Here is a 21,480-nt window from a genome sequence, read left to right as displayed (position 1 = left end):
GCAAGCACGAGGTCACCCAGTCGGTGGGCCAGTGGCGCAATGGATAACTCGTCTGACTACGGATCAGAAGATTCTAGGTTCGACTCCTGGCTGGCTTGCGCTACACTTTTTGCATAATGCAGTTTGGTTTTGATATTCCTACGTGCCACCCAGGCTTTGAGAAAAAGTTGGACACGAAATGAAATCCGAACTAGCCGGTAATCAGCAACTTATCCGTTTAAAACCGCGTCTCAGTTTCATTGCTAATCTCATGATTTTTTCATTTCTGTACCTTGACAGACCGGCGATAGGCTGTTTTTCCTTGAGATAACGGTTACAATGCAAGACCACGCTTGTCTTTTCCAATGCGTGGCGTGACTATTTTTGGAATCTTTTTTTTTACCCGGACAAGGATTCCACTGACCAGTTCCAATATGGTCTAGCGGTCAGGATTCTTGGTTTTCACCCAGGTGGCCCGGGTTCGACTCCCGGTATGGGAAGGCGGGCTCCTCTTTGAAGGGGCCGCACGTCTTCCTGCGTCGAAGGCCGTTTTTTGGCCAGCAGTCGAGCTGCAGAAACCTAATAGGCAGAGGTTGTGACCCCACAGACCCGTGCCTTCGATAGCTCAGCTGGTAGAGCGGAGGACTGTAGGTGAAGCGTTGGCAATCCTTATGTCGCTGGTTCGACTCCGGCTCGAAGGAGGTTGTTTTTTCATGTGCCCACCTTTTTTGGGGGGGCCGGTCTTCTGAAAGCGCCCAGCAGAGCTTGATTTCACAGTCCGCCGTTGGGGGGAAGGGGGGCAAAAGAGAGTTCCCTGACCGGGAATTGAACCCGGGCCGCGGCGGTGAGAGCGCCGAATCCTAACCACTAGACCACCAGGGAAGGGCTGATCTGGTGCTGGCCTGCTAATAGCATGAGAACAAGCAGACAGCAATACAGGCTTCTGTCACGTCGAAAACCAACAAGTCGGGCGCAAGCACGAGGTCCCCCAGTCGGTGGGCCAGTGGCGCAATGGATAACGCGTCTGACTACGGATCAGAAGATTCTAGGTTCGACTCCTGGCTGCCTTGCGCTACACTTTTTGCGTAATGCAGTTTGGTTTTGATGTCACGGGCTTGCCGAATTGTTGCCCTATTCCTACGTGCCACCCAGGCTTTGAGAAAAAGTTGGACACGAAATGAAATCCGAACTAGCCGTTAATCAGCAACTTATCCGTTTAAAACCGCGTCTCAGTTTCATTGCTAATCTCATGATTTTTTCATTTCTGCACCTTGACAGACCGGCGATAGGCTGTTTTTCCTTGAGATAACGGTTACAATGCAAGACCACGCTTGTCTTTTCCAATGCGTGGCGTGACTATTTTTGGAATCTTTTTTTTTACCCCGACAAGGATTCCACTGACCAGTTCCAATATGGTCTAGCGGTCAGGATTCTTGGTTTTCACCCAGGTGGCCCGGGTTTGACTCCCGGTATGGGAAGGCGGGCTCCTCTTTGCTTCCCTCTTCGAACGGGCCGCACGTCTTCCTGCGTCGAAGGCCGTTTTTTGGCCAGCAGTCGAGCTGCAGAAACCTAATAGGAAGAGGTTGTGACCCCACATAGCCGTGCTTCGATAGCTCAGCTGGTAGAGCGGAGGACTGTAGGTGAAGCGTTGGCAATCATTATGTCGCTGGTTCGACTCCGGCTCGAAGGAGGTTGTTTTTTCATATGCCCACCTTTTTTTGGGGGGGGGGCCGGCCTTCTGAAAGCCCCCAGCAGAGCTTGATTTCACAGTCCGCCGTTGGGGGGGAGGGGGGCAAAAGAGAGTTCCCTGACCGGGAATCGAACCCGGGCCGCGGCGGTGAGAGCGCCGAATCCTAACCACTAGACCACCACGGAAGGGCTGATCTGATGCTGGGCTGATCTGATGCTGGGCTGATCTGATGCTGGGCTGATCTGATGCTGGGCTGATCTGATGCTGGGCTGATCTGATGCTGGGCTGATCTGATGCTGGGCTGATCTGATGCTGGCCTGCTAATAGCACAAGAACAAGCAGACAGCAATACAGGCTTCTGTCACGTCGAAAACCAACAAGTTGGGCGCAAGCACGAGGGACCCCAGTCGGTGGGCCAGTGGCGCAATGGATAAAGTGTCTGACTACGGATCAGAAGATTCTAGGTTCGACTTCTGGCTGGCTCGCGCTACGCTTTTTGCATAATGCAGTTTGGTTTTGATGTCACGGGCTTGCAGAATCGTTGCCCTATTCCTACGTGTCACCCAGGCTTTGAGAAAAAGTTGGACACGAAATGAAATCCGAACTAGCCAATAATTAGCAACTTATCCGGTTAAAACCGCGTCTCAGTTTCATTGCTAATCTCATGATTTTTTCATTTCTGTACCTTGACAGACCGGCGATAGGCTGTTTTTCCTTGAGATAACGGTTACAATGCAAGACCTCACTTGTTTTTTCGAATGCGTGGCGTGACTATTTTTGGAATCTTTTTTTTTCCCTGGACAAGGCTTCCACTGACCAGTTTCCATATGGTCTAGCGGTCAGGATTCCTGGTTTTCACCCAGGTGGCCCGGGTTCGACTCCCGGCATGGGAAGGCGGGCTCCTCTTCGAAGGGGCCGCACGTCTTCCTGCGTCGAAGGCCGTTTTTTGGCCAGCAGTCGAGCTGCAGAAACCTAATAGGCAGAGGTTGTGACCCCACAGACCCGTGCCTTCGATAGCTCAGCTGGTAGAGCGGAGGACTGTAGGTGAAGTGTTGGCAATCCTTAGGTCGCTGGTTCGACTCCGGCTCGAAGGAGGTTGTTTTTTCATGTGCCCACCTTTTTTGGGGGGGCCGGCCTTCTGAAAGCGCCCAGCAGAGCTTGATTTCACAGTCCGCCGTTGGGGGGAAGGGGGGCAAAAGAGAGTTCCCGGTCCGGGAATCGAACCCGGGCCGCGGTGGTGAGAGCGCCGAATCCTAACCACTAGACCACCAGGGAAGGGCTGATTAGGTGCTGGCCTGCTAATAGCATGAGAACAAGCAGACAGCAATACAGGCTTCTGTCACGTCGAATACCAACAAGTCGGTCGCAAGCACGAGGTCCCCCAGTCGGTGGGCCAGTGGCGCAATGGATAACGCGTCTGACTACGGATCAGAAGATTCTAGGTTCGACTCCTGGCTGGCTCGCGCTACACTTTTTGCGTAATGCAGTTTGGTTTTGATGTCACGGGCTTGCCGAATTGTTGCCCTATTCCTACGTGCCACCCAGGCTTTGAGAAAAAGTTGGACACGAAATGAAATCCGAACTAGCCGTTAATCAGCAACTTATCCGTTTAAAACCGCGTCTCAGTTTCATTGCTAATCTCATGATTTTTTCATTTCTGTACCTTGACAGACCGGCGATAGGCTGTTTTTCCTTGAGATAACGGTTACAATGCAAGACCACGCTTGTCTTTTCCAATGCGTGACTATTTTTGGAATCTTTTTTTTTACCCGGACAAGGCTTCCACTGACCAGTTCCAATATGGTCTAGCGGTCAGGATTCTTGGTTTTCACCCAGGTGGCCCGGGTTTGACTCCCGGTATGGGAAGGCGGGCTCCTCTTTGCTTCCCTCTTCGAACGGGCCGCACGTCTTCCTGCGTCGAAGGCCGTTTTTTGGCCAGCAGTCGAGCTGCAGAAACCTAATAGGCAGAGGTTGTGACCCTACAAACCCTACAGACCCGTGCCTTCGATAGCTCAGCTGGTAGAGCGGAGGACTGTAGGTGAAGCGTTGGCAATCCTTAGGTCGCTGGCTCGAAGGAGGTTGTTTTTTCATGTGCCCACCTTTTTTGGGGGGGCCGGCCTTCTGAAAGCGCCCAGCAGAGCTTGATTTCACAGTCCGCCGTTAGGGGGGAGGGGGGCAAAAGAGAGTTCCCTGACCGGGAATCGAACCCGGGCCGCGGCGGTGAGAGCGCCGAATCCTAACCACTAGACCACCAGGAAAGGGCTGATCTGGTGCTGGCCTGCTAATAGCATGAGAACAAGCAGACAGCAATACAGGCTTCTGTCACGTCGAAAACCAACAAGTCGGGCGCAAGCACGAGGTCACCCAGTCGGTGGGCCAGTGGCGCAATGGATAACTCGTCTGACTACGGATCAGAAGATTCTAGGTTCGACTCCTGGCTGGCTTGCGCTACACTTTTTGCATAATGCAGTTTGGTTTTGATATTCCTACGTGCCACCCAGGCTTTGAGAAAAAGTTGGACACGAAATGAAATCCGAACTAGCCGGTAATCAGCAACTTATCCGTTTAAAACCGCGTCTCAGTTTCATTGCTAATCTCATGATTTTTTCATTTCTGTACCTTGACAGACCGGCGATAGGCTGTTTTTCCTTGAGATAACGGTTACAATGCAAGACCACGCTTGTCTTTTCCAATGCGTGGCGTGACTATTTTTGGAATCTTTTTTTTTACCCGGACAAGGATTCCACTGACCAGTTCCAATATGGTCTAGCGGTCAGGATTCTTGGTTTTCACCCAGGTGGCCCGGGTTCGACTCCCGGTATGGGAAGGCGGGCTCCTCTTTGAAGGGGCCGCACGTCTTCCTGCGTCGAAGGCCGTTTTTTGGCCAGCAGTCGAGCTGCAGAAACCTAATAGGCAGAGGTTGTGACCCCACAGACCCGTGCCTTCGATAGCTCAGCTGGTAGAGCGGAGGACTGTAGGTGAAGCGTTGGCAATCCTTATGTCGCTGGTTCGACTCCGGCTCGAAGGAGGTTGTTTTTTCATGTGCCCACCTTTTTTGGGGGGGCCGGTCTTCTGAAAGCGCCCAGCAGAGCTTGATTTCACAGTCCGCCGTTGGGGGGAAGGGGGGCAAAAGAGAGTTCCCTGACCGGGAATTGAACCCGGGCCGCGGCGGTGAGAGCGCCGAATCCTAACCACTAGACCACCAGGGAAGGGCTGATCTGGTGCTGGCCTGCTAATAGCATGAGAACAAGCAGACAGCAATACAGGCTTCTGTCACGTCGAAAACCAACAAGTCGGGCGCAAGCACGAGGTCCCCCAGTCGGTGGGCCAGTGGCGCAATGGATAACGCGTCTGACTACGGATCAGAAGATTCTAGGTTCGACTCCTGGCTGCCTTGCGCTACACTTTTTGCGTAATGCAGTTTGGTTTTGATGTCACGGGCTTGCCGAATTGTTGCCCTATTCCTACGTGCCACCCAGGCTTTGAGAAAAAGTTGGACACGAAATGAAATCCGAACTAGCCGTTAATCAGCAACTTATCCGTTTAAAACCGCGTCTCAGTTTCATTGCTAATCTCATGATTTTTTCATTTCTGCACCTTGACAGACCGGCGATAGGCTGTTTTTCCTTGAGATAACGGTTACAATGCAAGACCACGCTTGTCTTTTCCAATGCGTGGCGTGACTATTTTTGGAATCTTTTTTTTTACCCCGACAAGGATTCCACTGACCAGTTCCAATATGGTCTAGCGGTCAGGATTCTTGGTTTTCACCCAGGTGGCCCGGGTTTGACTCCCGGTATGGGAAGGCGGGCTCCTCTTTGCTTCCCTCTTCGAACGGGCCGCACGTCTTCCTGCGTCGAAGGCCGTTTTTTGGCCAGCAGTCGAGCTGCAGAAACCTAATAGGAAGAGGTTGTGACCCCACATAGCCGTGCTTCGATAGCTCAGCTGGTAGAGCGGAGGACTGTAGGTGAAGCGTTGGCAATCATTATGTCGCTGGTTCGACTCCGGCTCGAAGGAGGTTGTTTTTTCATATGCCCACCTTTTTTTGGGGGGGGGGGCCGGCCTTCTGAAAGCCCCCAGCAGAGCTTGATTTCACAGTCCGCCGTTGGGGGGGAGGGGGGCAAAAGAGAGTTCCCTGACCGGGAATCGAACCCGGGCCGCGGCGGTGAGAGCGCCGAATCCTAACCACTAGACCACCACGGAAGGGCTGATCTGATGCTGGGCTGATCTGATGCTGGGCTGATCTGATGCTGGGCTGATCTGATGCTGGGCTGATCTGATGCTGGGCTGATCTGATGCTGGGCTGATCTGATGCTGGGCTGATCTGATGCTGGCCTGCTAATAGCACAAGAACAAGCAGACAGCAATACAGGCTTCTGTCACGTCGAAAACCAACAAGTTGGGCGCAAGCACGAGGGACCCCAGTCGGTGGGCCAGTGGCGCAATGGATAAAGTGTCTGACTACGGATCAGAAGATTCTAGGTTCGACTTCTGGCTGGCTCGCGCTACGCTTTTTGCATAATGCAGTTTGGTTTTGATGTCACGGGCTTGCAGAATCGTTGCCCTATTCCTACGTGTCACCCAGGCTTTGAGAAAAAGTTGGACACGAAATGAAATCCGAACTAGCCAATAATTAGCAACTTATCCGGTTAAAACCGCGTCTCAGTTTCATTGCTAATCTCATGATTTTTTCATTTCTGTACCTTGACAGACCGGCGATAGGCTGTTTTTCCTTGAGATAACGGTTACAATGCAAGACCTCACTTGTTTTTTCGAATGCGTGGCGTGACTATTTTTGGAATCTTTTTTTTTCCCTGGACAAGGCTTCCACTGACCAGTTTCCATATGGTCTAGCGGTCAGGATTCCTGGTTTTCACCCAGGTGGCCCGGGTTCGACTCCCGGCATGGGAAGGCGGGCTCCTCTTCGAAGGGGCCGCACGTCTTCCTGCGTCGAAGGCCGTTTTTTGGCCAGCAGTTGAGCTGCAGAAACCTAATAGGCAGAGGTTGTGACCCCACAGACCCGTGCCTTCGATAGCTCAGCTGGTAGAGCGGAGGACTGTAGGTGAAGTGTTGGCAATCCTTAGGTCGCTGGTTCGACTCCGGCTCGAAGGAGGTTGTTTTTTCATGTGCCCACCTTTTTTGGGGGGGCCGGCCTTCTGAAAGCGCCCAGCAGAGCTTGATTTCACAGTCCGCCGTTGGGGGGAAGGGGGGCAAAAGAGAGTTCCCGGTCCGGGAATCGAACCCGGGCCGCGGTGGTGAGAGCGCCGAATCCTAACCACTAGACCACCAGGGAAGGGCTGATTAGGTGCTGGCCTGCTAATAGCATGAGAACAAGCAGACAGCAATACAGGCTTCTGTCACGTCGAATACCAACAAGTCGGTCGCAAGCACGAGGTCCCCCAGTCGGTGGGCCAGTGGCGCAATGGATAACGCGTCTGACTACGGATCAGAAGATTCTAGGTTCGACTCCTGGCTGGCTCGCGCTACACTTTTTGCGTAATGCAGTTTGGTTTTGATGTCACGGGCTTGCCGAATTGTTGCCCTATTCCTACGTGCCACCCAGGCTTTGAGAAAAAGTTGGACACGAAATGAAATCCGAACTAGCCGTTAATCAGCAACTTATCCGTTTAAAACCGCGTCTCAGTTTCATTGCTAATCTCATGATTTTTTCATTTCTGTACCTTGACAGACCGGCGATAGGCTGTTTTTCCTTGAGATAACGGTTACAATGCAAGACCACGCTTGTCTTTTCCAATGCGTGACTATTTTTGGAATCTTTTTTTTTACCCGGACAAGGCTTCCACTGACCAGTTCCAATATGGTCTAGCGGTCAGGATTCTTGGTTTTCACCCAGGTGGCCCGGGTTTGACTCCCGGTATGGGAAGGCGGGCTCCTCTTTGCTTCCCTCTTCGAACGGGCCGCACGTCTTCCTGCGTCGAAGGCCGTTTTTTGGCCAGCAGTCGAGCTGCAGAAACCTAATAGGCAGAGGTTGTGACCCTACAAACCCTACAGACCCGTGCCTTCGATAGCTCAGCTGGTAGAGCGGAGGACTGTAGGTGAAGCGTTGGCAATCCTTAGGTCGCTGGCTCGAAGGAGGTTGTTTTTTCATGTGCCCACCTTTTTTGGGGGGGCCGGCCTTCTGAAAGCGCCCAGCAGAGCTTGATTTCACAGTCCGCCGTTAGGGGGGAGGGGGGCAAAAGAGAGTTCCCTGACCGGGAATCGAACCCGGGCCGCGGCGGTGAGAGCGCCGAATCCTAACCACTAGACCACCAGGAAAGGGCTGATCTGGTGCTGGCCTGCTAATAGCATGAGAACAAGCAGACAGCAATACAGGCTTCTGTCACGTCGAAAACCAACAAGTCGGGCGCAAGCACGAGGTCACCCAGTCGGTGGGCCAGTGGCGCAATGGATAACTCGTCTGACTACGGATCAGAAGATTCTAGGTTCGACTCCTGGCTGGCTTGCGCTACACTTTTTGCATAATGCAGTTTGGTTTTGATGTCACGGGCTTGCAGAATCGTTGCCCTATTCCTACGTGTCACCCAGGCTTTGAGAAAAAGTTGGACACGAAATGAAATCCGAACTAGCCAATAATCAGCAACTTATCCGGTTAAAACCGCGTCTCAGTTTCATTGCTAATCTCATGATTTTTTCATTTCTGTACCTTGACAGACCGGCGATAGGCTGTTTTTCCTTGAGATAACGGTTACAATGCAAGACCTCGCTTGTTTTTTCGAATGCGTGGCGTGACTATTTTTGGAATCTTTTTTTTTACCCGGACAAGGCTTCCACTGACCAGTTTCCATATGGTCTAGCGGTCAGGATTCCTGGTTTTCAACCAGGTGGCCCGGGTTCGACTCCCGGTATGGGAAGGCGGGCTCCTCTTCGAAGGGGCCGCACGTCTTCCTGCGTCGAAGGCCGTTTTTTGGCCAGCAGTCGAGCTGCAGAAACCTAATAGGCAGAGGTTGTGACCCCACAGACCCGTGCCTTCGATAGCTCAGCTGGTAGAGCGGAGGACTGTAGGTGAAGCGTTGGCAATCCTTAGGTCGCTGGTTCGACTCTGGCTCGAAGGAGGTTGTTTTTTCATGTGCCCACCTTTTTTGGGGGGGCCGGCCTTCTGAAAGCGCCCAGCAGAGCTTGATTTCACAGTCCGCCGTTAGGGGGGAGGGGGGCAAAAGAGAGTTCCCTGAACGGGAATCGAACCCGGGCCGCGGCGGTGAGAGCGCTGAATCCTAACCACTAGACCACCAGGGAAGGGCTGATCTGATGCTGGCCTGCTAATAGCACAAGAACAAGCAGACAGCAATACAGGCTTCTGTCACGTCGAAAACCAACAAGTCGGGCGCAAGCACGAGGTCCCCCAGTCGGTGGGCCAGTGGCGCAATGGATAACTCGTCTGACTACGGATCAGAAGATTCTAGGTTCGACTCCTGGCTGGCTTGCGCTACACTTTTTGCGTAATGCAGTTTGGTTTTGATGTCACGGGCTTGCCGAATTGTTGCCCTATTCCTACGTGCCACCCAGGCTTTGAGAAAAAGTTGGACACGAAATGAAATCCGAACTAGCCGGTAATCAGCAACTTATCCGTTTAAAACCGCGTCTCAGTTTCATTGCTAATCTCATGATTTTTTCATTTCTGTACCTTGACAGACCGGCGATAGGCTGTTTTTCCTTGAGATAACGGTTACAATGCAAGACCACGCTTGTCTTTTCCAATGCGTGGCGTGACTATTTTTGGAATCTTTTTTTTTACCCGGACAAGGATTCCACTGACCAGTTCCAATATGGTCTAGCGGTCAGGATTCTTGGTTTTCACCCAGGTGGCCCGGGTTTGACTCCCGGTATGGGAAGGCGGTCTCCTCTTTGCTTCCCTCTTCGAACGGGCCGCACGTCTTCCTGCGTCGAAGGCCGTTTTTTGGCCAGCAGTCGAGCTGCAGAAACCAAATAGGAAGAGGTTGTGACCCCACATAGCCGTGCTTCGATAGCTCAGCTGGTAGAGCGGAGGACTGTAGGTGAAGCGTTGGCAATCATTATGTCGCTGGTTCGACTCCGGCTCGAAGGAAGTTGTTTTTTCATGTGCCCACCTTTTCTTGGGGGGGGGGCCGGCCTTCTGAAAGCCCCCAGCAGAGCTTAATTTCACAGTCCGCCGTTGGGGGGGAGGGGGGCAAAAGAGAGTTCCCTGACCGGGAATCGAACCCGGGCCGCGGCGGTGAGAGCGCCGAATCCTAAACACTAGACCACCAGGGAAGGGCTGATCTGATGCTGGGCTGATCTGATGCTGGGCTGATCTGACGCTGGGCTGATCTGACGCTGGGCTGATCTGACGCTGGGCTGATCTGACGCTGGGCTGATCTGACGCTGGGCTGATCTGATGCTGGCCTGCTAATAGCACAAGAACAAGCAGACAGCAATACAGGCTTCTGTCACGTCGAAAACCAACAAGTTGGGTGCAAGCACGAGGGACCCCAGTCGGTGGGCCAGTGGCGCAATGGATAAAGCGTCTGACTACGGATCAGAAGATTCTAGGTTCGACTCCTGGCTGGCTCGCGCTACACTTTTTGCGTAATGCAGTTTGGTTTTGATGTCACGGGCTTGCCGAATTGTTGCCCTATTCCTACGTGCCACCCAGGCTTTGAGAAAAAGTTGGACACAAAATGAAATCCGAACTAGCCAATAATCAGCAACTTATCCGGTTAAAACCGCGTCTCAGTTTCATTGCTAATCTCATGATTTTTTCATTTCTGTACCTTGACAGACTGGCGATAGGCTGTTTTTCCTTGAGATAACGGTTACAATGCAAGACCTCGCTTGTTTTTTCGAATGCGTGGCGTGACTATTTTTGGAATCTTTTTTTTTACCCGGACAAGGCTTCCACTGACCAGTTCCCATATGGTCTAGCGGTCAGGATTCCTGGTTTTCACCCAGGTGGCCCGGGTTCGACTCCCGGTATGGGAAGGCGGGCTCCTCTTCGAATGGGCCGCACGTCTTCCTGCGTCGAAGGCCGTTTTTTGGCCAGCAGTCGAGCTGCAGAAACCTAATAGGCAGAGGTTGTGACCCCACAGACCCGTGCCTTCGATAGCTCAGCTGGTAGAGCGGAGGACTGTAGGTGAAGCGTTGGCAATCCTTAGGTCGCTGGTTCGACTCCGGCTCGAAGGAGGTTGTTTTTTCATGTGCCCATCTTTTTTGGGGGGGGCGGCCTTCTGAAAGCACCCAGCAGAGCTTGATTTCACAGTCCGTCGTTGGGGGGAAGGGGGGCAAAAGAGAGTTCCCTGACCGGGAATCGAACCCTGGCCGCGGCGGTGAGAGCGCCGAATCCTAACCACTAGACCACCAGGGTAGGGCTGATCTGGTGCTGACCTGCTAATAGCATGAGAACAAGCAGACAGCAATACAGACTTCTGTCACGTCGAAAACCAACAAGTCGGGCGCAAGCACGAGGTCCCCCAGATGGTGGGCCAGTGGCGCAATGGATAACGCGTCTGACTACGGATCAGAAGATTCTAGGTTCGACTCCTGGCTGGCTCGCGCTACACTTTTTGCGTAATGCAGTTTGGTTTTGATGTCACGGGCTTGCCGAATTGTTGCCCTATTCCTACGTGCCACCCAGGCTTTGAGAAAAAGTTGGACACGAAATGAAATCCGAACTAGCCGTTAATCAGCAACTTATCCGTTTAAAACCGCGTCTCAGTTTCATTGCTAATCTCATGATTTTTTCATTTCTGTACCTTGACAGACCGGCGATAGGCTGTTTTTCCTTGAGATAACGGTTACAATGCAAGACCACGCTTGTCTTTTCCAATGCGTGGCGTGACTATTTTTGGAATCTTTTTTTTTACCCGGACAAGGCTTCCACTGACCAGTTCCAATATGGTCTAGCGGTCAGGATTCTTGGTTTTCACCCAGGTGGCCCGGGTTTGACTCCCGGTATGGGAAGGCGGGCTCCTCTTTGCTTCCCTCTTCGAACGGGCCGCACGTCTTCCTGCGTCGAAGGCCGTTTTTTGGCCAGCAGTCGAGCTGCAGAAACCTAATAGGAAGAGATTGTGACCCCACATAGCCGTGCTTCAATAGCTCAGCTGGTAGAGCGGAGGACTGTAGGTGAAGCGTTGGCAATCATTATGTCGCTGGTTCGACTCTGGCTCGAAGAAGGTTGTTTTTTCATGTGCCCACCTTTTTTGGGGGGGCCGGCCTTCTGAAAGCGCCCAGCAGAGCTTGATTTCACAGTCCGCTGTTAGGGGGGAGGGGGGCAAAAGAGAGTTCCCTGACCGGGAATCGAACCCGGGCCGCGGCGGTGAGAGCGCCGAATCCTAACCACTAGACCACCAGGGAAGGGCTGATCTGGTGTTGGCCTGCTAATAGCATGAGAACAAGCAGACAGCAATACAGGCTTCTGTCACGTCGAAAACCAACAAGTCGGGCGCAAGCACGAGGGACCCCAGTCGGTGGACCAGTGGCGCAATGGATAAAGCGTCTGACTTCGGATCAGAAGATTCTAGGTTCGACTTCTGGCTGGCTCGCGCTACGCTTTTTGCATAATGCAGTTTGGTTTTGATGTCACGGGCTTGCAGAATCGTTGCCCTATTCCTACGTGTCACCCAGGCTTTGAGAAAAAGTTGGACACGAAATGAAATCCGAACTAGCCAATAATTAGCAACTTATCCGGTTAAAACCGCGTCTCAGTTTCATTGCTAATCTCATGATTTTTTCATTTCTGTACCTTGACAGACCGGCGATAGGCTGTTTTTCCTTGAGATAACGGTTACAATGCAAGACCTCGCTTGTTTTTTCGAATGCGTGGCGTGACTATTTTTGGAATCTTTTTTTTTACCCGGACAAGGCTTCCATTGACCAGTTTCCATATGGTCTAGCGGTCAGGATTCCTGGTTTTCAACCAGGTGGCCCGGGTTCGACTCCCGGTATGGGAAGGCGGGCTCCTCTTCGAAGGGGCCGCACGTCTTCCTGCGTCGAAGGCCGTTTTTTGGCCAGCAGTCGAGCTGCAGAAACCTAATAGGCAGAGGTTGTGACGCCCGTGCCTTCGATAGCTCAGCTGGTAGAGCGGAGGACTGTAGGTGAAGCGTTGACAATCCTTAGGTCGCTGGTTCGACTCTGGCTCGAAGGAGGTTGTTTTTTCATGTGCCCACCTTTTTTGGGGGGGCCGGCCTTCTGAAAGCGCCCAGCAGAGCTTGATTTCACAGTCCGCCGTTAGGGGGGAGGGGGGCAAAAGAGAGTTCCCTGACCGGGAATCGAACCCAGGCCGCGGCGGTGAGAGCGCCGAATCCTAACCACTAGACCATCAGGGAAGGGCTGATCTGATGCTGGGCTGATCTGATGCTGGCCTGCTAATAGCACAAGAACAAGCAGACAGCAATACAGGCTTCCTGTCACGTCGAAAACCAACAAGTCGGGCGCAAGCACGAGGGACCCCAGTCGGTGGACCAGTGGCGCAATGGATAAAGCGTCTGACTACGGATCAGAAGATTCTAGGTTCGACTTCTGGCTGGCTCGCGCTACGCTTTTTGCATAATGCAGTTTGGTTTTGATGTCACGGGCTTGCAGAATCGTTGCCCTATTCCTACGTGTCACCCAGGCTTTGAGAAAAAGTTGGACACGAAATGAAATCCGAACTAGCCAATAATTAGCAACTTATCCGGTTAAAACCGCGTCTCAGTTTCATTGCTAATCTCATGATTTTTTCATTTCTGTACCTTGACAGACCGGCGATAGGCTGTTTTTCCTTGAGATAACGGTTACAATGCAAGACCTCGCTTGTTTTTTCGAATGCGTGGCGTGACTATTTTTGGAATCTTTTTTTTTACCCGGACAAGGCTTCCACTGACCAGTTTCCATATGGTCTAGCGGTCAGGATTCCTGGTTTTCAACCAGGTGGCCCGGGTTCGACTCCCGGTATGGGAAGGCGGGCTCCTCTTCGAAGGGGCCGCACGTCTTCCTGCGTCGAAGGCCGTTTTTTGGCCAGCAGTCGAGCTGCAGAAACCTAATAGGCAGAGGTTGTGACCCCACAGACCCGTGCCTTCGATAGCTCAGCTGGTAGAGCGGAGGACTGTAGGTGAAGCGTTGGCAATCCTTAGGTCGCTGGTTCGACTCCGGCTCGAAGGAGGTTGTTTTTTCATGTGCCCACCTTTTTTGGGGGGGCCGGCCTTCTGAAAGCGCCCAGCAGAGCTTGATTTCACAGTCCGCCGTTAGGGGGGAGGGGGGCAAAAGAGAGTTCCCTGACCGGGAATCGAACCCGGGCCGCGGCGGTGAGAGCGCCGAATCCTAACCACTAGACCACCAGGGAAGGGCTGATTTGGTGCTGGCCTGCTAATAGCATGAGAACAAGCAGACAGCAATACAGGCTTCTGTCACGTCGAATACCAACAAGTCGGGCGCAAGCACGAGGTCCCCCAGTCGGTGGGCCAGTGGCGCAATGGATAACGCGTCTGACTACGGATCAGAAGATTCTAGGTTCGACTCCTGGCTGGCTTGCGCTACACTTTTTGCGTAATGCAGTTTGGTTTTGATGTCACGGGCTTGCCGAATTGTTGCCCTATTCCTACGTGCCACCCAGGCTTTGAGAAAAAGTTGGACACGAAATGAAATCCGAACTAGCCGTTAATCAGCAACTTATCCGTTTAAAACCGCGTCTCAGTTTCATTGCTAATCTCATGATTTTTTCATTTCTGTACCTTGACAGACCGGCGATAGGCTGTTTTTCCTTGAGATAACGGTTACAATGCAAGACCACGCTTGTCTTTTCCAATGCGTGACTATTTTTGGAATCTTTTTTTTTACCCGGACAAGGATTCCACTGACCAGTTCCAATATGGTCTAGCGGTCAGGATTCTTGGTTTTCACCCAGGTGGCCCGGGTTTGACTCCCGGTATGGGAAGGCGGGCTCCTCTTTGCTTCCCTCTTCGAACGGGCCGCACGTCTTCCTGCGTCGAAGGCCGTTTTTTGGCCAGCAGTCGAGCTGCAGAAACCAAATAGGAAGAGGTTGTGACCCCACATAGCCGTGCTTCGATAGCTCAGCTGGTAGAGCGGAGGACTGTAGGTGAAGCGTTGGCAATCATTATGTCGCTGGTTCGACTCCGGCTCGAAGGAAGTTGTTTTTTCATGTGCCCACCTTTTTTGGGGGGGCCGGCCTTCTGAAAGCGCCCAGCAGAGCTTGATTTCACAGTCCGCCGTTAGGGGGGAGGGGGGCAAAAGAGAGTTCCCTGACCAGGAATCGAACCCGGGCCGCGGCGGTGAGAGCGCCGAATCCTAACCACTAGACCACCAGGGAAGGGCTGATCTGGTGCTGGCCTGCTAATAGCATGAGAACAAGCAGACAGCAATACAGGCTTCTGTCACGTCGAAAACCAACAAGTCAGGCGCAAGCACGAGGTCCCCCAGTCGGTGGGCCAGTGGCGCAATGGATAACTCGTCTGACTACGGATCAGAAGATTCTAGGTTCGACTCCTGGCTGGCTTGCGCTACACTTTTTGCATAATGCAGTTTGGTTTTGATATTCCTACGTGCCACCCAGGCTTTGAGAAAAAGTTGGACACGAAATGAAATCCGAACTAGCCGGTAATCAGCAACTTATCCGTTTAAAACCGCGTCTCAGTTTCATTGCTAATCTCATGATTTTTTCATTTCTGTACCTTGACAGACCGGCGATAGGCTGTTTTTCCTTGAGATAACGGTTACAATGCAAGACCACGCTTGTCTTTTCCAATGCGTGGCGTGACTATTTTTGGAATCTTTTTTTTTACCCGGACAAGGATTCCACTGACCAGTTCCAATATGGTCTAGCGGTCAGGATTCTTGGTTTTCACCCAGGTGGCCCGGGTTCGACTCCCGGTATGGGAAGGCGGGCTCCTCTTCGAAGGGGCCGCACGTCTTCCTGCGTCGAAGGCCGTTTTTTGGCCAGCAGTTGAGCTGCAGAAACCTAATAGGCAGAGGTTGTGACCCCACAGACCCGTGCCTTCGATAGCTCAGCTGGTAGAGCGGAGGACTGTAGGTGAAGCGTTGGCAATCTTTAGGTCGCTGGTTCGACTCCGGCTCGAAGGAGGTTGTTTTTTCATGTGCCCACCTTTTTTGGGGGGGCCGGCCTTCTGAAAGCGCCCAGCAGAGCTTGATTTCACAGTCCGCCGTTGGGGGGAAGGGGGGCAAAAGAGAGTTCCCTGACCGGGAATCGAACCCGGGCCGCGGCGGTGAGAGCGCCGAATCCTAAACACTAGACCACCAGGGAAGGGCTGATCTGGTGCTGGCCTGCTAATAGCATGAGAACAAGCAGACAGCAATACAGGCTTCTGTCACGTCGAAAACCAACATGTCGGGCGCAAGCACGAGGTCCCCCAGTCGGTGGGCCAGTGGTGCAATGGATAACGCGTCTGACTACGGATCAGAAGATTCTAGGTTCGACTCCTGGCTGGCTCGCGCTACACTTTTTGCGTAATGCAGTTTGGTTTTGATGTCACGGGCTTGCCGAATTGTTGCCCTATTCCTACGTGCCACCCAGGCTTTGAGAAAAAGTTGGACACGAAATGAAATCCGAACTAGCCGTTAATCAGCAACTTATCCGTTTAAAACCACGTCTCAGTTTCATTGCTAATCTCATGATTTTTTCATTTCTGTACCTTGACAGACCGGCGATAGGCTGTTTTTCCTTGAGATAACGGTTACAATGCAAGACCACGCTTGTCTTTTCCAATGCGTGACTATTTTTGGAATCTTTTTTTTACCCGGACAAGGCTTCCACTGACCAGTTCCAATATGGTCTAGCGGTCAGGATTCTTGGAATCGAACCCGGGCCGCGGCGGTGAGAGCGCCGAATCCTAACCACTAGACCACCAGGGAAGGGCTGATCTGGTGCTGGCCTGCTAATAGCATGAGAACAAGCAGACAGCAATACAGGCTTCTGTCACGTCGAAAACCAACAAGTCGGGCGCAAGCACGAGGTCCCCCAGTCGGTGGGCCAGTGGCGCAATGGATAACTCGTCTGACTATGGATCAGAAGATTCTAGGTTCGACTCCTGGCTGGCTTGCGCTACACTTTTTGCATAATGCAGTTTGGTTTTGATATTCCTACGTGCCACCCAGGCTTTGAGAAAAAGTTGGACACGAAATGAAATCCGAACTAGCCGGTAATCAGCAACTTATCCGGTTAAAACCGCGTCTCAGTTTCATTGCTAATCTCATGATTTTTTCATTTCTGTACCTTGACAGACCGGCGATAGGCTGTTTTTCCTTGAGATAACGGTTACAATGCAAGACCTCGCTTGTTTTTTCGAATGCGTGGCGTGACTATTTTTGGAATCTTTTTTTTTCCCTGGACAAGGCTTCCACTGACCAGTTTCCATATGGTCTAGCGGTCAGGATTCCTGGTTTTCACCCAGGTGGCCCGGGTTCGACTCCCGGTATGGGAAGGCGGGCTCCTCTTCGAAGGGGCCGCACGTCTTCCTGCGTCGAAGGCCGTTTTTTGGCCAGCAGTCGAGCTGCAGAAACCTAATAGGCAGAGGTTGTGACCCCACAGACCCGTGCCTTCGATAGCTCAGCTGGTAGAGCGGAGGACTGTAGGTGAAGTGTTGGCAATCCTTAGGTCGCTGGTTCGACTCCGGCTCGAAGGAGGTTGTTTTTTCATGTGCCCACCTTTTTTGGGGGGGCCGGCCTTCTGAAAGCGCCCAGCAGAGCTTGATTTCACAGTCCGCCGTTGGGGGGAAGGGGGGCAAAAGAGAGTTCCCTGTCCGGGAATCGAACCCGGGCCGCGGTGGTGAGAGCGCCGAATCCTAACCACTAGACCACCAGGGAAGGGCTGATTAGGTGCTGGCCTGCTAATAGCATGAGAACAAGCAGACAGCAATACAGGCTTCTGTCACGTCGAATACCAACAAGTCGGGCGCAAGCACGAGATCCCCCAGTCGGTGGGCCAGTGGCGCAATGGATAACGCGTCTGACTACGGATCAGAAGATTCTAGGTTCGACTCCTGGCTGGCTCGCGCTACACTTTTTGCGTAATGCAGTTTGGTTTTGATGTCACGGGCTTGCCGAATTGTTGCCCTATTCCTACGTGCCACCCAGGCTTTGAGAAAAAGTTGGACACGAAATGAAATCCGAACTAGCCGTTAATCAGCAACTTATCCGTTTAAAACCGCGTCTCAGTTTCATTGCTAATCTCATGATTTTTTCATTTCTGTACCTTGACAGACCGGCGATAGGCTGTTTTTCCTTGAGATAACGGTTACAATGCAAGACCACGCTTGTCTTTTCCAATGCGTGACTATTTTTGGAATCTTTTTTTTTACCCGGACAAGGCTTCCACTGACCAGTTCCAATATGGTCTAGCGGTCAGGATTCTTGGTTTTCACCCAGGTGGCCCGGGTTTGACTCCCGGTATGGGAAGGCGGGCTCCTCTTTGCTTCCCTCTTCGAACGGGCCGCACGTCTTCCTGCGTCGAAGGCCGTTTTTTGGCCAGCAGTCGAGCTGCAGAAACCTAATAGGCAGAGGTTGTGACCCTACAAACCCGTGCCTTCGATAGCTCAGCTGGTAGAGCGGAGGACTGTAGGTGAAGCGTTGGCAATCCTTAGGTCGCTGGCTCGAAGGAGGTTGTTTTTTCATGTGCCCACCTTTTTTGGGGGGGCCGGCCTTCTGAAAGCGCCCAGCAGAGCTTGATTTCACAGTCCGCCGTTAGGGGGGAGGGGGGCAAAAGAGAGTTCCCTGACCGGGAATCTAACCCGGGCCGCGGCGGTGAGAGCGCCGAATCCTAACCACTAGACCACCAGGGAAGGGCTGATCTGGTGCTGGCCTGCTAATAGCTTGAGAACAAGCAGACAGCAATACAGGCTTCTGTCACGTCGAAAACCAACAAGTCGGGCGCAAGCACGAGGTCCCCCAGTCGGTGGGCCAGTGGCGCAATGGATAACTCGTCTGACTACGGATCAGAAGATTCTAGGTTCGACTCCTGGCTGGCTTGCGCTACACTTTTTGCATAATGCAGTTTGGTTTTGATATTCCTACGTGCCACCCAGGCTTTGAGAAAAAGTTGGACACGAAATGAAATCCGAACTAGCCGTTAATCAGCAACTTATCCGTTTAAAACCGCGTCTCAGTTTCATTGCTAATCTCATGATTTTTTCATTTCTGTACCTTGACAGACCGGCGATAGGCTGTTTTAACTTGAGATAACGGTTACAATGCAAGACCACGCTTGTCTTTTCCAATGCGTGGCGTGACTATTTTTGGAATCTTTTTTTTTACCCGGACAAGGCTTCTACTGACCAGTTCCAATATGGTCTAGCGGTCAGGATTCTTGGTTTTCCCCCAGGTGGCCGGGGTTTGACTCCCGGTATGGGAAGGCGGGCTCCTCTTTGCTTCCCTCTTCGAACGGGCCGCACGTCTTCCTGCGTCGAAGGCCGTTTTTTGGCCAGCAGTCGAGCTGCAGAAACCTAATAGGAAGAGGTTGTGACCCCACATAGCCGTGCTTCAATAGCTCAGCTGGTAGAGCGGAGGACTGTAGGTGAAGCGTTGGCAATCATTATGTCGCTGGTTCGACTCCGGCTCGAAGGAGGTTGTTTTTTCATGTGCCCACCTTTTTTGGGGGGGCCGGCCTTCTGAAAGCGCCCAGCAGAGCTTGATTTCACAGTCCGCCGTTGGGGGGAAGGGGGGCAAAAGAGAGTTCCCTGACCGGGAATCGAACCCAGGGCCGCGGCGGTGAGAGCGCCGAATCCTAACCACTAGACCACCAGGGAAGGGCTGATCTGATGCTTGGCTGATCTGATCCTGGGCTGATCTGATGCTGGGCTGATCTGATGCTGGCCTGCTAATAGCACAAGAACAAGCAGACAGCAATACAGGCTTATGTCACGTCGAAAACCAACAAGTCGGGCGCAAGCACGAGGGACCCCAGTCGGTGGGCCAGTGGCGCAATGGATAAAGCGTCTGACTACGGATCAGAAGATTCTAGGTTCGACTTCTGGCTGGCTCGCGCTACGCTTTTTGCAGCAGTCGAGCTGCAGAAACCTAATAGGCAGAGGTTGTGACCCTACAGACCCTACAGACCCGACAGACCCGTGCCTTCGATAGCTCAGCTGGTAGAGCGGAGGACTGTAGGTGAAGCGTTGGCAATCCTTAGGTCGCTGGTTCGACTCTGGCTCGAAGAAGGTTGTTTTTTCATGTGCCCACCTTTTTTGGGGGGGCCGGCCTTCTGAAAGCGCCCAGCAGAGCTTGATTTCACAGTCCGCCGTTAGGGGGGAGGGGGGCAAAAGAGAGTTCCCTGACCGGGAATCGAACCCTGGCCGCGGCGGTGAGAGCGCCGAATCCTAACCACTAGACCACCAGGGAAGGGCTGATCTGGTGCTGGCCTGCTAATAGCATGAGAACAAGCAGACAGCAATACAGGCTTCTGTCACGTCGAAAACCAACAAGTCGGGCGCAAGCACGAGGTCCCCCAGATGGTGGGCCAGTGGCGCAATGGATAACGCGTCTGACTACGGATCAGAAGATTCTAGGTTCGACTCCTGACTGGCTCGCGCTACACTTTTTGCGTAATGCAGTTTGGTTTTGATGTCACGGGCTTGCCGAATTGTTGCCCTATTCCTACGTGCCACCCAGGCTTTGAGAAAAAGTTGGACACGAAATGAAATCCGAACTAGCCGTTAATCAGCAACTTATCCGTTTAAAACCGCGTCTCAGTTTCATTGCTAATCTCATGATTTTTTCATTTCTGTACCTTGACAGACCGGCGATAGGCTGTTTTTCCTTGAGATAACGGTTACAATGCAATACCACGCTTGTCTTTTCCAATGCGTGGCGTGACTATTTTTGGAATCTTTTTTTTTACCCGGACAAGGCTTCCACTGACCAGTTCCAATATGGTCTAGCGGTCAGGATTCTTGGTTTTCACCCAGGTGGCCCGGGTTTGACTCCCGGTATGGGAAGGCGGGCTCCTCTTTGCTTCCCTCTTCGAACGGGCCGCACGTCTTCCTGCGTCGAAGGCCGTTTTTTGGCCAGCAGTCGAGCTGCAGAAACCTAATAGGAAGAGGTTGTGACCCCACATAGCCGTGCTTCAATAGCTCAGCTGGTAGAGCGGAGGACTGTAGGTGAAGCGTTGGCAATCATTATGTCGCTGGTTCGACTCCGGCTCGAAGGAGGTTGTTTTTTCATGTGCCCACCTTTTTTGGGGGGGCCGGCCTTCTGAAAGCGCCCAGCAGAGCTTGATTTCACAGTCCGCCGTTGGGGGGAAGGGGGGCAAAAGAGAGTTCCCTGACCGGGAATCGAACCCAGGGCCGCGGCGGTGAGAGCGCCGAATCCTAACCACTAGACCACCAGGGAAGGGCTGATCTGATGCTGGGCTGATCTGATCCTGGGCTGATCTGATGCTGGGCTGATCTGATGCTGGGCTGATCTGATGCTGGCCTGCTAATAGCACAAGAACAAGCAGACAGCAATACAGGCTTCTGTCACGTCGAAAACCAACAAGTCGGGCGCAAGCACGAGGGACCCCAGTCGGTGGGCCAGTGGCGCAATGGATAAAGCGTCTGACTACGGATCAGAAGATTCTATGTTCGACTTCTGGCTGGCTCGCGCTACACTTTTTGCATAATGCAGTTTGGTTTTGATGTCACGGGCTTGCCGAATTGTTGAGCTATTCCTACGTGCCACCCAGGCTTTGAGAAAAAGTTGGACACAAAATGAAATCCGAACTAGCCAATAATCAGCAACTTATCCGGTTAAAACCGCATCTCAGTTTCATTGCTAATCTCATGATTTTTTATTTCTGTACCTTGACAGACCGGCGATAGGCTGTTTTTCCTTGAGATAACGGTTACAATGCAAGA

General features: G+C 52.5%; 36 non-coding genes across 36 annotated transcripts; 22 read left to right on the top strand and 14 right to left on the bottom strand.

Moving 5' to 3' along the window:
- Positions 1 to 407: 407 nt before the first annotated feature.
- On the top strand, positions 408 to 479 carry trnae-uuc (transfer RNA glutamic acid (anticodon UUC)). Its single transcript has one exon. It is a non-coding gene; the product is annotated as a tRNA-Glu (tRNA).
- Positions 480 to 789: 310 nt separating this feature from the next.
- trnae-cuc (transfer RNA glutamic acid (anticodon CUC)) lies at positions 790 to 861 on the bottom strand. The gene has a single exon. It is a non-coding gene; the product is annotated as a tRNA-Glu (tRNA).
- A 921-nt stretch (positions 862 to 1,782) lies between these two features.
- trnae-cuc (transfer RNA glutamic acid (anticodon CUC)) lies at positions 1,783 to 1,854 on the bottom strand. The gene has a single exon. It is a non-coding gene; the product is annotated as a tRNA-Glu (tRNA).
- A 636-nt stretch (positions 1,855 to 2,490) lies between these two features.
- trnae-uuc (transfer RNA glutamic acid (anticodon UUC)) lies at positions 2,491 to 2,562 on the top strand. The gene has a single exon. It is a non-coding gene; the product is annotated as a tRNA-Glu (tRNA).
- Positions 2,563 to 2,676: 114 nt separating this feature from the next.
- Positions 2,677 to 2,763, top strand: trnay-gua (transfer RNA tyrosine (anticodon GUA)). The gene is given in 2 exon segments: positions 2,677 to 2,713; positions 2,728 to 2,763. It is a non-coding gene; the product is annotated as a tRNA-Tyr (tRNA).
- Positions 2,764 to 3,059: 296 nt separating this feature from the next.
- trnar-acg (transfer RNA arginine (anticodon ACG)) lies at positions 3,060 to 3,132 on the top strand. The gene has a single exon. It is a non-coding gene; the product is annotated as a tRNA-Arg (tRNA).
- A 723-nt stretch (positions 3,133 to 3,855) lies between these two features.
- On the bottom strand, positions 3,856 to 3,927 carry trnae-cuc (transfer RNA glutamic acid (anticodon CUC)). Its single transcript has one exon. It is a non-coding gene; the product is annotated as a tRNA-Glu (tRNA).
- A 497-nt stretch (positions 3,928 to 4,424) lies between these two features.
- On the top strand, positions 4,425 to 4,496 carry trnae-uuc (transfer RNA glutamic acid (anticodon UUC)). Its single transcript has one exon. It is a non-coding gene; the product is annotated as a tRNA-Glu (tRNA).
- Positions 4,497 to 4,806: 310 nt separating this feature from the next.
- On the bottom strand, positions 4,807 to 4,878 carry trnae-cuc (transfer RNA glutamic acid (anticodon CUC)). Its single transcript has one exon. It is a non-coding gene; the product is annotated as a tRNA-Glu (tRNA).
- Positions 4,879 to 5,800: 922 nt separating this feature from the next.
- On the bottom strand, positions 5,801 to 5,872 carry trnae-cuc (transfer RNA glutamic acid (anticodon CUC)). Its single transcript has one exon. It is a non-coding gene; the product is annotated as a tRNA-Glu (tRNA).
- Positions 5,873 to 6,508: 636 nt separating this feature from the next.
- On the top strand, positions 6,509 to 6,580 carry trnae-uuc (transfer RNA glutamic acid (anticodon UUC)). The gene has a single exon. It is a non-coding gene; the product is annotated as a tRNA-Glu (tRNA).
- Positions 6,581 to 6,694: 114 nt separating this feature from the next.
- Positions 6,695 to 6,781, top strand: trnay-gua (transfer RNA tyrosine (anticodon GUA)). Its single transcript is given in 2 exon segments — positions 6,695 to 6,731; positions 6,746 to 6,781. It is a non-coding gene; the product is annotated as a tRNA-Tyr (tRNA).
- Positions 6,782 to 7,077: 296 nt separating this feature from the next.
- On the top strand, positions 7,078 to 7,150 carry trnar-acg (transfer RNA arginine (anticodon ACG)). Its single transcript has one exon. It is a non-coding gene; the product is annotated as a tRNA-Arg (tRNA).
- Positions 7,151 to 7,873: 723 nt separating this feature from the next.
- On the bottom strand, positions 7,874 to 7,945 carry trnae-cuc (transfer RNA glutamic acid (anticodon CUC)). The gene has a single exon. It is a non-coding gene; the product is annotated as a tRNA-Glu (tRNA).
- A 524-nt stretch (positions 7,946 to 8,469) lies between these two features.
- Positions 8,470 to 8,541, top strand: trnae-uuc (transfer RNA glutamic acid (anticodon UUC)). Its single transcript has one exon. It is a non-coding gene; the product is annotated as a tRNA-Glu (tRNA).
- Positions 8,542 to 10,552: 2,011 nt separating this feature from the next.
- trnae-uuc (transfer RNA glutamic acid (anticodon UUC)) lies at positions 10,553 to 10,624 on the top strand. The gene has a single exon. It is a non-coding gene; the product is annotated as a tRNA-Glu (tRNA).
- Positions 10,625 to 10,738: 114 nt separating this feature from the next.
- Positions 10,739 to 10,825, top strand: trnay-gua (transfer RNA tyrosine (anticodon GUA)). The gene is given in 2 exon segments: positions 10,739 to 10,775; positions 10,790 to 10,825. It is a non-coding gene; the product is annotated as a tRNA-Tyr (tRNA).
- Positions 10,826 to 11,121: 296 nt separating this feature from the next.
- On the top strand, positions 11,122 to 11,194 carry trnar-acg (transfer RNA arginine (anticodon ACG)). Its single transcript has one exon. It is a non-coding gene; the product is annotated as a tRNA-Arg (tRNA).
- A 729-nt stretch (positions 11,195 to 11,923) lies between these two features.
- On the bottom strand, positions 11,924 to 11,995 carry trnae-cuc (transfer RNA glutamic acid (anticodon CUC)). Its single transcript has one exon. It is a non-coding gene; the product is annotated as a tRNA-Glu (tRNA).
- A 524-nt stretch (positions 11,996 to 12,519) lies between these two features.
- trnae-uuc (transfer RNA glutamic acid (anticodon UUC)) lies at positions 12,520 to 12,591 on the top strand. The gene has a single exon. It is a non-coding gene; the product is annotated as a tRNA-Glu (tRNA).
- Positions 12,592 to 12,894: 303 nt separating this feature from the next.
- Positions 12,895 to 12,966, bottom strand: trnae-cuc (transfer RNA glutamic acid (anticodon CUC)). The gene has a single exon. It is a non-coding gene; the product is annotated as a tRNA-Glu (tRNA).
- Positions 12,967 to 13,507: 541 nt separating this feature from the next.
- Positions 13,508 to 13,579, top strand: trnae-uuc (transfer RNA glutamic acid (anticodon UUC)). Its single transcript has one exon. It is a non-coding gene; the product is annotated as a tRNA-Glu (tRNA).
- A 114-nt stretch (positions 13,580 to 13,693) lies between these two features.
- On the top strand, positions 13,694 to 13,780 carry trnay-gua (transfer RNA tyrosine (anticodon GUA)). The gene is given in 2 exon segments: positions 13,694 to 13,730; positions 13,745 to 13,780. It is a non-coding gene; the product is annotated as a tRNA-Tyr (tRNA).
- A 109-nt stretch (positions 13,781 to 13,889) lies between these two features.
- Positions 13,890 to 13,961, bottom strand: trnae-cuc (transfer RNA glutamic acid (anticodon CUC)). The gene has a single exon. It is a non-coding gene; the product is annotated as a tRNA-Glu (tRNA).
- Positions 13,962 to 14,076: 115 nt separating this feature from the next.
- Positions 14,077 to 14,149, top strand: trnar-acg (transfer RNA arginine (anticodon ACG)). Its single transcript has one exon. It is a non-coding gene; the product is annotated as a tRNA-Arg (tRNA).
- A 724-nt stretch (positions 14,150 to 14,873) lies between these two features.
- Positions 14,874 to 14,945, bottom strand: trnae-cuc (transfer RNA glutamic acid (anticodon CUC)). The gene has a single exon. It is a non-coding gene; the product is annotated as a tRNA-Glu (tRNA).
- A 497-nt stretch (positions 14,946 to 15,442) lies between these two features.
- Positions 15,443 to 15,514, top strand: trnae-uuc (transfer RNA glutamic acid (anticodon UUC)). Its single transcript has one exon. It is a non-coding gene; the product is annotated as a tRNA-Glu (tRNA).
- A 497-nt stretch (positions 15,515 to 16,011) lies between these two features.
- trnar-acg (transfer RNA arginine (anticodon ACG)) lies at positions 16,012 to 16,084 on the top strand. The gene has a single exon. It is a non-coding gene; the product is annotated as a tRNA-Arg (tRNA).
- A 917-nt stretch (positions 16,085 to 17,001) lies between these two features.
- trnae-uuc (transfer RNA glutamic acid (anticodon UUC)) lies at positions 17,002 to 17,073 on the top strand. The gene has a single exon. It is a non-coding gene; the product is annotated as a tRNA-Glu (tRNA).
- A 114-nt stretch (positions 17,074 to 17,187) lies between these two features.
- trnay-gua (transfer RNA tyrosine (anticodon GUA)) lies at positions 17,188 to 17,274 on the top strand. The gene is given in 2 exon segments: positions 17,188 to 17,224; positions 17,239 to 17,274. It is a non-coding gene; the product is annotated as a tRNA-Tyr (tRNA).
- Positions 17,275 to 17,570: 296 nt separating this feature from the next.
- Positions 17,571 to 17,643, top strand: trnar-acg (transfer RNA arginine (anticodon ACG)). The gene has a single exon. It is a non-coding gene; the product is annotated as a tRNA-Arg (tRNA).
- A 714-nt stretch (positions 17,644 to 18,357) lies between these two features.
- Positions 18,358 to 18,429, bottom strand: trnae-cuc (transfer RNA glutamic acid (anticodon CUC)). Its single transcript has one exon. It is a non-coding gene; the product is annotated as a tRNA-Glu (tRNA).
- Positions 18,430 to 19,319: 890 nt separating this feature from the next.
- trnae-cuc (transfer RNA glutamic acid (anticodon CUC)) lies at positions 19,320 to 19,392 on the bottom strand. The gene has a single exon. It is a non-coding gene; the product is annotated as a tRNA-Glu (tRNA).
- A 520-nt stretch (positions 19,393 to 19,912) lies between these two features.
- Positions 19,913 to 19,984, bottom strand: trnae-cuc (transfer RNA glutamic acid (anticodon CUC)). The gene has a single exon. It is a non-coding gene; the product is annotated as a tRNA-Glu (tRNA).
- A 115-nt stretch (positions 19,985 to 20,099) lies between these two features.
- Positions 20,100 to 20,172, top strand: trnar-acg (transfer RNA arginine (anticodon ACG)). The gene has a single exon. It is a non-coding gene; the product is annotated as a tRNA-Arg (tRNA).
- A 729-nt stretch (positions 20,173 to 20,901) lies between these two features.
- trnae-cuc (transfer RNA glutamic acid (anticodon CUC)) lies at positions 20,902 to 20,974 on the bottom strand. The gene has a single exon. It is a non-coding gene; the product is annotated as a tRNA-Glu (tRNA).
- Between the last annotated feature and the right edge of the window lie 506 nt (positions 20,975 to 21,480).

The sequence above is a fragment of the Garra rufa genome, chromosome 1 (assembly GCF_049309525.1).
Source record: "Garra rufa chromosome 1, GarRuf1.0, whole genome shotgun sequence".
NCBI classification, from domain to species: domain Eukaryota; kingdom Metazoa; phylum Chordata; class Actinopteri; order Cypriniformes; family Cyprinidae; genus Garra; species Garra rufa.
This window is presented reverse-complemented; position numbering and strand designations above follow the sequence as displayed.